General features: G+C 46.8%; 1 long non-coding RNA gene across 2 annotated transcripts; it reads right to left on the bottom strand.

Moving 5' to 3' along the window:
• Positions 1 to 417: 417 nt before the first annotated feature.
• On the bottom strand, positions 418 to 12749 carry LOC148138751 (uncharacterized). Of its 2 annotated transcripts, none has more exons than XR_015753856.1 (4): positions 12723 to 12749; positions 5003 to 5109; positions 2232 to 2314; positions 418 to 507 (listed from the first exon to the last, which is right to left on the bottom strand). It is a non-coding gene; the product is annotated as an uncharacterized LOC148138751 (long non-coding RNA). The 2 variants fall into 2 exon arrangements; XR_015753857.1 differs by lacking the exon at positions 12723 to 12749 and adding an exon at positions 12339 to 12371.
• Between the last annotated feature and the right edge of the window lie 499 nt (positions 12750 to 13248).

Below are 13248 nucleotides of genomic sequence, written 5' to 3'. Positions count from 1 at the left end.
CTTCTTGACCTCTCCGCCTCCACCCTACTCCGACCTATCACCTTCACCTTGACCTCTTTCCACCTATCACATTTCCAACGCCCCTCCTCCAAGTCCCTCCTCCCTACCTTTTATCTTCTCCTGCTGAACACTCTCTGCTCATTCCTGAAGAAGGGCATGTGCCCGAAACGTCGAATCTTCTGTTCCCTAGATGCTGCCTGACCTGCTGTGCTGTTCCAGCAATAAAGTTTCAGCCCTCTCTGAGGCATCCTTGTACAAAAATTACACATTCGAATCATAAACCTTACACTCATCACATCATTATAAAAGGATTACATAACACATGATGGTTTGGGGAGACCTTTTGAGAGAATGTGATGATTCAAAGGAGAATTTTTAAGCAGCAAAAGGGATTGATCTGGAACGCAATACTCATAATGCGAATATCCAGGTCCTGATGTACTGAGTAATTCAGAGTTTGGCAGAACATTTACTGAGATTACCATCTGAATGTCCACCTGTAATATCCTGTAATACAAGTTTATACAATCTGTCACTCTCAGTTCAAGTTAGAAACCCACACCATCCCCTCCTCCTGGCGCAGGATTACTGTACATAGTTACAACAGGTCATCAGGAAGGGGAATAGAATGTTTTGTTTAGAGGGTTTTCAGTATGAGAGTTTGGAGTATATACCTGAGAGTAACGTGAGGAAGTGGTGGTGAGACCACCATATCTGGAGTAATGTGAGCAGTTTTGGTCCCTTTAGATAAGGAAATGTGTCACTTTATTGGAGGCATTTCAGGGAAGATTCACTAGTAGAAAGTGCGGACTGCAGATGCTGGAGATCAGAGCTGAAAAATGTGTTGCTGGAAAAGCGCAGCAGGTCAGGCAGCATCCAAGCAGAAGGAGAATCAACGTTTTGGGCATAAGCTGAAGAAGGGTTTATGCCCGAAACATTGATTCTCCTGCTCCTTGGATGCTGCCTGACCTGCTGTGCTTTTCCAGCAACACATTTTTCAGCAGGGAAGATTCACTGGGATGATCCCTGGTTTGGAGAGATTATCTTTTAAATAAAGGCTGAACAGGTTGGGACTCTACTCACTGGATTTTGGAGAAAGAGAGGTGATCTCATTGAGACAGATGGGATTCTTAAGGGGTTTGACAGGATAAATACTGAGTGGATGTTTCCGAGTGTTAATACTGAAAAGGGAGTCTGGAACCAGATTCTGGGTCAGTCGCGGAATCAAGGGTTCTGCTTCAGATTCGTCAAGTTTAAGGCGACACAGAGGCGGGTAAGGGGTTTCAGTAGCAATGGAGCTGGGGTGAGGTGGAGACAAACAATGTTTAAGAGATTGGAATTCCCTGGTGTTTGGGATTGTGCAGATGTCTGATCAGAAGGTCACCTTAGGGTCAAATATAACAGCAATATTGTGAAGAACGTATTTCTGCCTCAGACAGTTACCAGGGAGAGGGAGAGGCTCAGCAGTAAGAGAAAGGAGTTTGGAATAACAACTGAAGGCAATGGGTTTAACCGTTACAATGTTTCATTGGAGGAAACTGCAGCTAATCAAGTAGTGGGAATGTGATAAGCAGTTTGGTAACTGAGTAACAGTGGAACAATGGAGAGGGATGGTGGGGAGGGAGAGCTGGGCAGTGTCAATGTACATGTGAAACCTAACATGGTGCTTTTTCACAATGTCAACTCCTGGCAGTATGTAGGTGAGATACAGGAGAGAGCAAGGATAGATACTGGAGGGACACCAAATGCAAGGAATTCAGAAAGGAAAGAGAGAGTGGAAATGGAGCAGGATTTTCCAAAAACCATGAGGTCAAAAGGAAGTTTTTCAAAGAAGGGGAGAGAAGGGCACAACCAGAAAAGACAGACAGCCAGAACAAGGAACAATATCTGTGAATCGGTGAGGAGGAGGAGGAGACAGTGTTGGAAAGTCTGTGGTTTAGCAAGCTTTGGGTAAATTGTAAAGATGAGCTCTGATAAGGCTTAACAAGAGACTGGAGAAAGATGTAGGTTTAGGACAAAAACCAGGAACACCACGTGAGGCAGTTTGGCTCGGTGGGCTAGTGGGAGGGAGGGAAGCAGCAGATCGGATTATCTCAGTCATGGTGACAGAGAAACTCCATGTGCTCCTCACTCATGTTATTGGAGGGGAGGATAGAGGAGACAGGATGATGGACAGTGTTTTACAAAGAAACAAATCCAGGGTTAGTGATATTTAAAATGAGTGAACAAACCTGATGTGTTTAGCTTTTATCCAGAATATTAAAACAAACGACTGAAGTCCTGGTTCGAATCCCATCTTTATAGATGGTGGAATCTGAATTCACGAAAAAATAACTGGAATTAGGAATCTCCTGATTTCCATGAAACCATTGTCAATGGTAAAAAAATCCTGCCAACCTGACAGCGGCCCAGCCAGCTACTCACTGTACTAATCACTGCAAAGTCTCAACATAGGAATGAAACTGGATGGACCATGTGGCATCTAACAAGGCACCAGAAATTACAACCACAGAATCAGCCCTCTCGATGGTGCAACGTCCTCCTCACTAACATATGGTTTTTGGTGCCAAAATGTGGAGAGCTGTACCTCAGACTAGTCAAGAAGCAGCCTGACATAGTCATATTCACGGAATCATCCCTTACAGACAATGACCAGACACCACCATCACCATCCCTCGATATCGAGAGTGTGGTGCTGGAAAAGCACAACAGTCAGGCAGCATCAGAGGAGCAGGAGAATCGATGTTTTGAGCCTCAGCCCTTCATCAGTCTGATCTGGTGTGCTTTTCCAGCACCACACTATCGACTCTGACCTCCAGCATCTGCAGTCTTCAATTTCTCCTAAAATCTCTGGATATGTCCTGTCCCACCGGCAGCACAGACCAGACAGAGGTGGTGGCACAGTGGTGTACAGACAGGGAGGATTCGCCCTGGGAATCTCATGGCTCCTGCTGATTACCATGTACCGTCCTCCCTTGGCTGATGGATCAGTTCTCTTTCATGTTGAACAACATTTGGAGGAAGCACTGAGGCAACAAAATGGTGTCAAACATACTCTGGGTACAGGATTTCAATGTCCACAATCGAGACTGGCTCTGCAACAGAATTACTGACTGAGCTGGCCAGGTCCTAAAGGACATAGCTGCTCAACTGAGTCTGCAGCGTGTGGTGAGGGAACCAACAAGAAGGAAAAAAACATACTTGATCTCATTGTTATGAATTGACAAGCTGCAGGTATGTCTGGCCATGACAGTTATCGGTAAGAACGACCATCACATGTTCCTTTTGGAGACAATGCCTTGCCTTAAAGTTGAGAAAACCTCCGCTGTGTTGAGTGGCACTATCACCGTTCTAAATGGGACAGACTTCAAAGAGATGTAGAATCTCAAATAGGGTATCTATAAGGTACTGTGGGACATCAACAGCAGCAGAACTGTACTCCAGCACAATCTGTAATCTCATGGGTTTGTAAATCCTGCTCTCACCCATCACAATGGACAGTAAAGGAGGGCTTGCCAAGAGCAGCACCAGGCATACCTAAAAATGAAGTGCTAATCTGGTGAAGCTATCAAACAGAATTACCTGCATATCAAACAGCATCAGCAGCAAGCAACAGAGCTAAGTGTTCCAACATCCAATGCAACAGATCGGAGCTCTGCAGTTCTGCCACATCCAGTTGTGAACGGTGATGGACAATTAAACAACTCACTGGGGGAAGCATCACAGAAATCCCCACCCTTACTGATGGAGGGGCCTCACATACCCATGTACCAGATAAGATGACAGCATTTGCAGCAATCTGCAGCCAGAAGTGCAAAGTGGGATGATCCATCTCAGCCTTCTCCAGTGGTTTCCAACATCACAGATGTGAGTTTTAAACCAGTTCGATTCAGTTTGAATCACATCAAGAAATGGTTAAGTAGTTAAAGGCTACTGGCCCTGCCAATATTCTGGCAATCATACTGATGGCTTGTGCTCTAGAACTTGCCACTCACCGAGCCACGTACCGCTCCAGCACTGGCATCTACCGACAATGTGGAACATTGCCCAGGGATGTTCAACACAAAAGCACAGACCAATCCAACCCAGGCAATTTCCATCTATCAGTCTACACTCGATCAGCAGTAAAGTGATGGAAGATGTCATCAACAGGGCTACCAAGCAACAGCTGCTCTGCAACTTTAGGCTCCACCAGGGCCAATAAGCTCACGATTGTGTCACCGCCTGATTCACAAACTGACAACCAGTTGAATCCCAGCGGTGAGGTGAGGGTGATAGCTCAGCCCCACTCCAAGATCACTATTTCGAGCTGATTTCACCCTTGTCTCAACACAATGTGATGAAAGTATATGAGCTATCTCTAGACTTCATTATCCAAACTCACTCCCTGGCCAGCTTCCCATATTCAACCTCCCTGTAATCTCAAGAACATCTAAATATCTGCTTGTTGATTCATCAAAAGTCTCCTATTCATAAGCAACAACATAGAGTCATAGAGATGTACAGCATGGAAACAGACCCTTCGGTCCAACCCATCCATGCCAAACAGATATCCCAACCCAATCTAGTCTCACCTGCCAGCATGTGGCCAATATCCCTCAATTTAAATTTCTCACACTTGATTTAATTCCTGGCTGTGATAATCCCTAGCTCCCTGCACCACACACACTTTGAGACCTCGACAACCCATTTTCTTTGAGACTCCCAACAATTTGTTAATTCATTACTTCATCTGTGTGGCTGTTTCTACAGTTGCTGAAGCAGCATGGTCTGAAATTTGCAACCAAAATCTCACAGGTCTGTTTTCCACCTTTAAGACATCCCTCAAAACCTACTTTTGGTCACCTGACCTAATATCTCCATCTCTGGCCTTATGTCTAAAGTTCTCAATAGTATTTTTGTGAAATTATAAGCATGATAATAAAAATACAAACTGTTGTTGATTTGACATTATTTTCAAATCATCACTGTTGCTGAATGAATAATCTATAATGCCACTTACCCAACCACATTGTAGGAGCACCTTCACCACACAAACTGCAGCTGTACAAGAAAGTCAAACATCACCCTCTCCACAAGCAACAGGGCTTTGGCATTAATCACTGGTATCTGTGGAAGGAGAAACACAGTTGATGTTTCATGGAGTGCAAAATGGATTACAGGGAATGAAAATGGTGCAGAATTTGATAGCCAGAAATGGAAGGAAAATACACTTGCTTTTTGGAAAAAAGAATTCTTGACTGTGTTAGAAACGAAAATCGCTTCTCAATAATCGCTCTAGACAAATTCAGGAAAACAAAGTTTTATTAACAAGTCAAGTCTGCAGAGTCGGGCACCCTTAAAGAAAAGGCACGCTGAGGCTTACAAAGTCTCCATTATTTATAGGACAAGTCCCTCCTCTCCTTGGCTCCAACAAGCCATGAGGTTCACATTCTTAAAAACATCATTATTTTTATCACAAAGTCTGCAACAAAAGGCTCCAGAGTCTCCAAAGTTTGTTGTTTTTCTCACCCTGTAGTCTTATCAAAACAGATGTCTCAAGTCGTACTCCCATCCTGGAGTCTTATCAGCCAAGGACTTATCCTTCTCTGCTGTGTGAATGGCTTCATTAATCAAGAGCCTGCATGCTTTTACTATAGCTCACAAATTGTCAGCATTCTGCACAATTTAAACTACTCTACTTTTGAGTATATAAAATGGTTGTTAGAAAAGAAACAAAGGTTTTGTCTTTTATTATAGATCAGTCTGTGGTCCAGGCACATCTTAAAGTTTAAACCGAAATTACCTCTTATAATTCCACCCTTTTCTTTCTTTCAGATGTGCCTGACCAAGATAAGCCCCACCCCTTCCCTCAAGGGCCCGGGAAATCCTTGGTCTCTCGCAGCAACATCACTTTAAGTTCCCGTGTCCCATGTTGTGGAACCACTACTGCCTGGAGTCGGGAAATATTTTTCTGAATTAAAAACTGAATACAGGGAGTTAGGCAGGGTAATACGAGAAGAAGAATCATGCCGCCCCCAACCACCAGCAACGCCGTGCGCCACCAGCTACCACCTAGGAGACCATCCCACCAATACAGTCCAAGTAGAGTTCATTATTACTGTCTTTTCAGTTTTACCGACAACGGCTTGTCCCCTTGCTCGCATGTCCAGGTGCTTTCTTCTTCAGGCGGAACGGGCCCCTTTATCCTTGATGCGTGGACCCACCCTTTTTCTTTCGTTCGAACAGCTGCCTCAGTTGTTAACAGAACCAGGAACGGTCCTTCCCACCGCGGCTGGAGCTTTTCGGCCTTCCAGGTCTTAACAAGTATCCAATCTCCGGGCTCCACCTTATGCAGGAGGAAGTCGAGCGGCGGAGTCTGAGCCAGGAGACCTTTCCTTCGGAGTTCTGCAAAAGAACGGGATAAGGCCAGTAAATAGGTTCGGATAAATACATCCCCCCCTTGTAGAGTGGGACATCCATCAACCTTACTCCAATACGGTAATCCGAAGAGCATTTCATAGGGGGAAACCCCGACATCTCGGCGAGGTGCCGTACGTATCCTCATTAGGGCAATGGGCAGGCACTTTGGCCAGGGTAACTTAGTTTCTAACATCAGCTTCGTCAATTGGGTCTTGAGCGTGCCATTCATTCTCTCAACTCGACCCGAACTCTGAGGATGCCAGGGTGTGTGGAATTTCCATTGGATGCCCAGGGCATTACAGATCAAATGGTGTAGCTTAGAAATAAAATGCGTCCCGCAATCGGAGTCAATAGATTCCATTATGCCATATCTCGGGATTATGTTCTCTAACAACAGTCGGGCCACGGTTGGTGCATCGTCTTTGGCAGTTGGGAAAGCCTCTACCCAGTGAGTGAAATGGTCTACTATTACTAGCAGATATTTCCATCTCTGTACTGGGGGTAATTCTGTAAAGTCAACTTGGATCCTCTGAAATGGCCTAATCGCTAGGGGCTGACCACCAGCTGGCATAGAACGCATGGTTTTCTGATTAATACGCCGGCAAGTGGGGCATCCGACTACCTCTTGTTGGGCTAATGTGTATATCCCCCTGCATACATAGTCTCTCAGGATTGTGTCACACATGGCTTGCACCCCCCAGTGGGTCTGATGGTGTAATCGGTGCAGAATACCCCGGGTGATCTGTTTGTTCAGTACTTGTCTCCCATCAGGAACCGTCCACTTCCCGTTAGTATCTAGCCGGGCACCCAATTGATCCATTTTATCAATCTCCCGCTGGGTGAAGACGGGTTGTTTAGCGAGGCCCTCCCTCAACGGTATTAACGTTAACAATTGGACGGATTTTTCGACCGCTGCCCGCTTGGCTTCCTCGTCTGCCAGCCGGTTTCCCACCGCTTCCGGTGTCGACCCCTTCTGGTGACCGGGTACATGGACTACTGCAAGTTCCGTAGGTAACGCCAGGGCTTCCAACGTTAGGCTGATCATTTGTTCGTGAGCTAATTCCTTTCCCCGGGAAGTTATCAATCCTCGCTCTTTCCAGATTTTCCCGAAAGTATGAACGACTCCGTATGCATACTTTGAGTCAGTATATATGGTCCCCACTTTCCCTTCCAACAGCTTCAGGGCCCTCTGGAGGGCGTACAACTCACAGGATTGGGCTGACCACTTCCCGGGCAGTTGTCCAGACTCAATCGTCCGTTTCGTTGCACCATCTATAACAGCATAGCCACTGTATCGTACTCCACTGATGCACCGGGAGGACCCGTCGATATACAGTTCCTGTCCCTCACCCAGCGGGGCTTCTTGCAGGTCCTCTCGGCTTTTGGTCTGCAAGTCCAAAATTCCACACAATCATGCTCCTGTTCCCCGTCTGCAGGACGTCCGTACAGAAACTGGGCTGGGTTGCAACTGAGATCTTTTGCAAAATTGAGATCGTTCCCGGTCATCAAAATCGTCTCATACTTTAGGATGCGAGAGTCTGTTAACCAGCGGTGAGCCTTCTGAGCCAGTATGGCACTAACCGAATGTGGGGAGTATACGGTGATCCTTCCTCCAAAGGTAAGTTTTCGGGCCTCTTCTACTAACATTGCCGTAGCTGCCACTGCCTGTATACAGGTCGGCCATCCACGTGACACAGGGTCTAACATTTTTGACAAAAATGCAACCGGCTGACGTTTCCCTGCCCGCAGCTGAGTGAGCACACCCTGGGCAATTCCGCCGGCGCTATTAACATATAACTGGAACGGTTCCTTCAGGGTGGGTAAAGCCAATACCGGAGCTCGAATCAGTTTATTTTTAATAATATTAAATCGCTGCTCCTCCTCATCTGACCAATCCACCTTTTGTCCTTCTTGTCCCAGTTTGTCGTACAAAAATTTTACTAAAGTGGTGTAACTTTCAATCCATATCCGGCAATACCCTCCTAGTCCCAGGAATTGTCTGACTTCCTTCTTCGTCCTGGGTATTGGCATACCCGTAATTCCTGATATTCGTTCTGGCGTGATACGGCGGTGCCCCTTACTGACTTGATGGCCCAGATATCTTACTTCTCGCTCCACAAACTAGAATTTTGTCCTGGAGACGCGTAGACCCTGTTTCCCCAGGAAGTTCAACAGGGCAACGGTGTCTGCTCGTACCTCCTCTTCTCTTGGTCCTGAGAGTAAGAGATCATCGACATATTGGAGCAATTGATTCTCCGCGTTACACTGAAATCCTTCTAAGATCTGCTCCAGTATTTGTCCAAACAAATTGGGTGACTCCGTGAATCCCTGCAGCAAGACCGTCCATCTTAACTGTCGCTTTCGTCCTGTGAAGGGATTCTCCCATTCAAAGGCAAAAAGGTTCCGACTTTCGTCGTCAAGGGGGCAACTCCAAAAAGCATCCTTCAGATCTATTACGCTGAACCATTCATGTTCGGGGGGAATTTTACTCATTAACGTGTAGGGATTAGGTACCACCGGGTATCTAGCCTGGACTACTTCATTCAACCGCCGCAGGTCTTGCACCAGCCTATATGTCCCGTCCGGCTTCCTCACAGGGAGTATTGGAGTATTGAAAGGGGACATGCATTCCTCCAGTAGTCCATCTGTGATTAATCTTTCTATCACAGGTTGTAACCCCTCCCGTCCTTCCATAGCAATCGGGTATTGTTTCCTTCTTACCGGGCCTCTTCCTGGTAACATGGTGATTTGGAGAGGTTTGATGTTTAGACCCCCTCTGTTCCCCTCTCGGTACCAAACTTCCGGGTCTATTTGTTGATCATCATCTTCGGTGAGGGCGAACAACCTTACCACCATTTCCCCGTTACTTGGTACCGTTCCGATCCCTAGTTTGACCTGCAAGTCTCTTCCTAACAAATTAAATCCCGCCGATGGCAGTAGAAGGAGGTCTCGTTTAGTAGTTCTGTTTTCATATCCAATTTCCACGTCCTCTACCACTGGGACTTGTAATTTCTGTCCTCCAATTCCAGATACCCCCATAACTTTTCCTCCTGCTCGGGTGCCGGGGGGTATTTGGATTATACTTGATCTTTCGGCTCCCGAGTCCACCATAAATGTGATCTCCGATCCTTGGGCCCTACTTTCAAGTTTACCAGGGGTTCCTGTCGATAGTCCTTTTGCCCCAAGGGTAGGAACCCCCGACCTCCCTAATCTTCCTCCATCAGGGCGTACGACCTCACCTCCCGCTTGTAGCGGGAGCACTCCCGTTTAAAATGTCCCTCTTCATTACAATAGTAACATCTGAGTGTCCTCTTCGTTTCCCTGTCGCGGTCTCGCGTTCCTCCACTCTTCCTTTGTTCCGGCCATGGTTCTCTTTTCCTCTGCTCTTGCCACGACTCTCCCCTTTCCTGTTTCTGCCACGGCTCTCCCTTTTCCTTTCTTCCAGCTGTCATTTGTTGCACCGTTTGCATCATTATCTTTGTCGCCTTCCTTTGCTTCTCATCGTCCCTTCTCACAAACACCTTTTGCGCCTCTCGTAGTAATTCACTTAAAGATTACTATCCCAATCATCCATTTTCTCTAACTTCTTTCGTATGTCCGGCCAGGCCTTTGATACAAACTCTACCCGTATGAGTTGTTGCCCCACGTCCGTCTCAGGGTCCACCCCAGCAAACTGCTGCACATTCTTCCTAATCCTGTCTAGGAAGTCCGTAGGGGTTTCCTCCGGATTTTGATGATTACCAAAGGCCTTGGTAAAATTGTGCCCCTTTGGGGCTGCGTGTCTTATTCCTTTTATCCAATATTCCCGCATGTCTCTCATGTTGCGCCGTCCTCCCTCCGTGTTCTTATCCCACTCGGGGTCGGTGAGGGGAAACTTCTGCTCCCCTCCTTATCCCCCCTCTCTCTCCCAGACCAAGAGCGCAGCTTGTCGTATCATCTGACGCTCCTGGCTAGAGAACAATGTTTTCATGATGGAACACATCTCTTCCCACGTGTAAGTATTCGGACCCAGGAACTGATCCAATTGTTCAGCAAGTCCCATGGGGTCCTCTAGTAGACCCTTCATCTCCCTCCTGAAATTCCGTACTTCAGTACTCGTCAAGGGAACGTTCACATATCCCGTCCTTCCTTCCTCGCCCCCCATGGGCACTTCCCGGAGTGGATTCATTCTTGCAATCCAGACAGGGCCTTGTCTGTGACCCTTTCCAGCTTGAGATCTGGTCTGTACCCCTGGGGTAGTTTGTGATTCCTCCCCATCTTCTTCCCCTTCCCCTGAATCGTCGTCACCCGAAGGAACATTCTGTGGGGCAGACGGGGTCACGTAGGGCGGCGGTAAGTGATCTAAAGGGTCCCATTCTTTCTGCCCTTTCGAGTCTTTATTAGTTACCTGCATTTGACAAGATATCGTAACCGGCAGCCAACAAAGGGCATAATCACTTTCTTCCAGATTAACATCAGGTTTTGAATTGACATATAAAATGAGGGCTTGCCGGACCCAGTCTTCGTCAGTACCGAATCTAGGCCACCACACTGAGTCCCCCTGAATAGGTTTCTGGGACCACTTTTGACAGTATTTTACCATCTTCCTTTTAGATTTTCCCTTTCTTCCAGCCTGATCCTCTCCCTAACGGACTATCGTCAGGTACCCCGGGGTATGTGTCATTGTCCCTGTTTAAGCCTACCTTTCCCTTAATCACCTTAGATCCCTTATTTCCCATTTCCGAGGACTTCGTATTTTTCCCGTGATAATCTATCACAATGTAGCCAATTCCCGGACCTTCAGTCCCGTGATCGCCCAGGTTCCTTTGCAGGCACCCCCGGTCTTTGGATTCCTGTGTCCTACGTCTCTGTGACACAAATCACAGGCACCCCGTAGGTACACGTTCCTCCTCAAACACGGTCTCTGCAAAATCCCTCACAGGCGAGCCCCGGTCTCCAGATTCCTGAGTCCCACGTCTCTGTAGAAAAAAAAATCCACAGGCACCCCGTAGGTACCCAGTCCTCCGGAAACACGGTCCCCGCAAGTTTTGTCTTACCTGGGTTCGGTGCACCGAAATTACTCGATCGTTAACCGTCCCCACTGCCTCGGGTACACCCCTCCTTTGTTTTCCTGAGCCTCCCGGATATCACTCGCTCAAGCCGCGCGGGGCGACAAGCAAGGAATCAGGGACTGCTGAACTCAGCAGGGTGCACCTTCTCCGATATCCTTCCTCAACTCCCCTTGCGGCCGGAGTGTTGATCCCGGATGACGAGCCCCCAAGTTGTTAGAAACGAAAATCGCTTCTCAATAATCGCTCTAGACAAATTCAGGAAAACAAAGTTTTATTAACAAGTCAAGTCTGCAGAGTCGGGCACCCTTAAAGAAAAGGCGCGCTGAGGCTTACAAAGTCTCCATTATTTATAGGACAAGTCCCTCCTCTCCTTGGCTCCAACAAGCCATGAGGTTCACATTCTTAAAAACATCATTATTTTTATCACAAAGTCTGCAACAAAAGGCTCCAGAGTCTCCAAAGTTTGTTGTTTTTCTCACCCTGTAGTCTTATCAAAACAGATGTCTCAAGTCGTACTCCCATCCTGGAGTCTTATCAGCCAAGGACTTATCCTTCTCTGCTGTGTGAATGGCTTCATTAATCAAGAGCCTGCATGCTTTTACTATAGCTCACAAATTGTCAGCATTCTGCACAATTTAAACTACTCTACTTTTGAGTATATAAAATGGTTGTTAGAAAAGAAACAAAGGTTTTGTCTTTTATTATAGATCAGTCTGTGGTCCAGGCACATCTTAAAGTTTAAACCGAAATTACCTCTTACAACTGTCAAAAATATTCAAGAAAAAAGTAATCTGATAATCTAGCAGCACATTGTCAGGGGCTGGGCCGCAGTGAAAAACTCATTTGCAAAGGTCTATAAAAGTAATAATACAGTAGTAAACAGACCAAAAGTACACCCATGGTTCGAGACTGAGGAAGCCAGATATTGACAAAGTGGTCATGAGGGAGCCCAGAGGTGAATCAGAGCTGTATTGACTGCTATGGTCCCAATGACTCTAACCGAGAGAAAGGCTGCACATGCGCCTGGCTGCACCTTGCCCCCTACAAAGATGGCGGCTCCGCACATGTCCAGTGAATCGTTCTCCCGAATAAAGATGGCGGCGCTCACTCAGGCCTGCAGCCGCGCTGAGGCAATTCCCCATTTACTGCAAACACGGGACTGGGACGTTCAAATTTGTGTTTTCCGACGTGCACAATTTGTTTGTAAAAAAATCTCCGCTCATAGCAACACAGTTTTTCTCCAGTTTCCCTATTTATTTTTTTCCTTACCGTATCCTTTCTTTCCATAACTTCCCGAGCATTCATTACAGCGACTCTGCGCCGCGCGCGAGTGATCACATGGTTTAGTTTAGCTCCGCCCGACATTCACTTTGATTGGTTGGAGGACCAACATCCCGCTAGGTCATCCAGCTCCGCCCACCGTCCTTTCATTGGTCCGGTGCTGACATCAATCACCCGGAGTCCCTTTGTTGGCGAGAACATGCGCAGTGTGTCCTCCTTCAGCTGATATGTTGGGTAATGTGATGGGAGAGTTTACTGAGGGTAAGAATTCCCTTTGTGTGAGCTCTGCAGTAGATTTCCTTTATTCATGGAGGGGATTGCCTTCCTACTCATGACTGTATAGCTGTGATTGATGAATCAATGCCTTCTGAATCAGTACATAAACACCCCATTTTCACTCCTTTACACAACATCTGAGATCTTAAGCACATTGTATCACGCTCTTCTTTGGAAACAAAAAAAAACATGAAATAGAGCCTCAAGGAATCGGTGCAGGAGTAGGGCATTCATCGCC

Source organism: Chiloscyllium plagiosum, unplaced genomic scaffold (genome assembly GCF_037043375.1).
Source record: "Chiloscyllium plagiosum isolate Xiang-an unplaced genomic scaffold, Cpla_swu_hap1 HiC_scaffold_39, whole genome shotgun sequence".
NCBI lineage: Eukaryota > Metazoa > Chordata > Chondrichthyes > Orectolobiformes > Hemiscylliidae > Chiloscyllium > Chiloscyllium plagiosum.
This window is presented reverse-complemented; position numbering and strand designations above follow the sequence as displayed.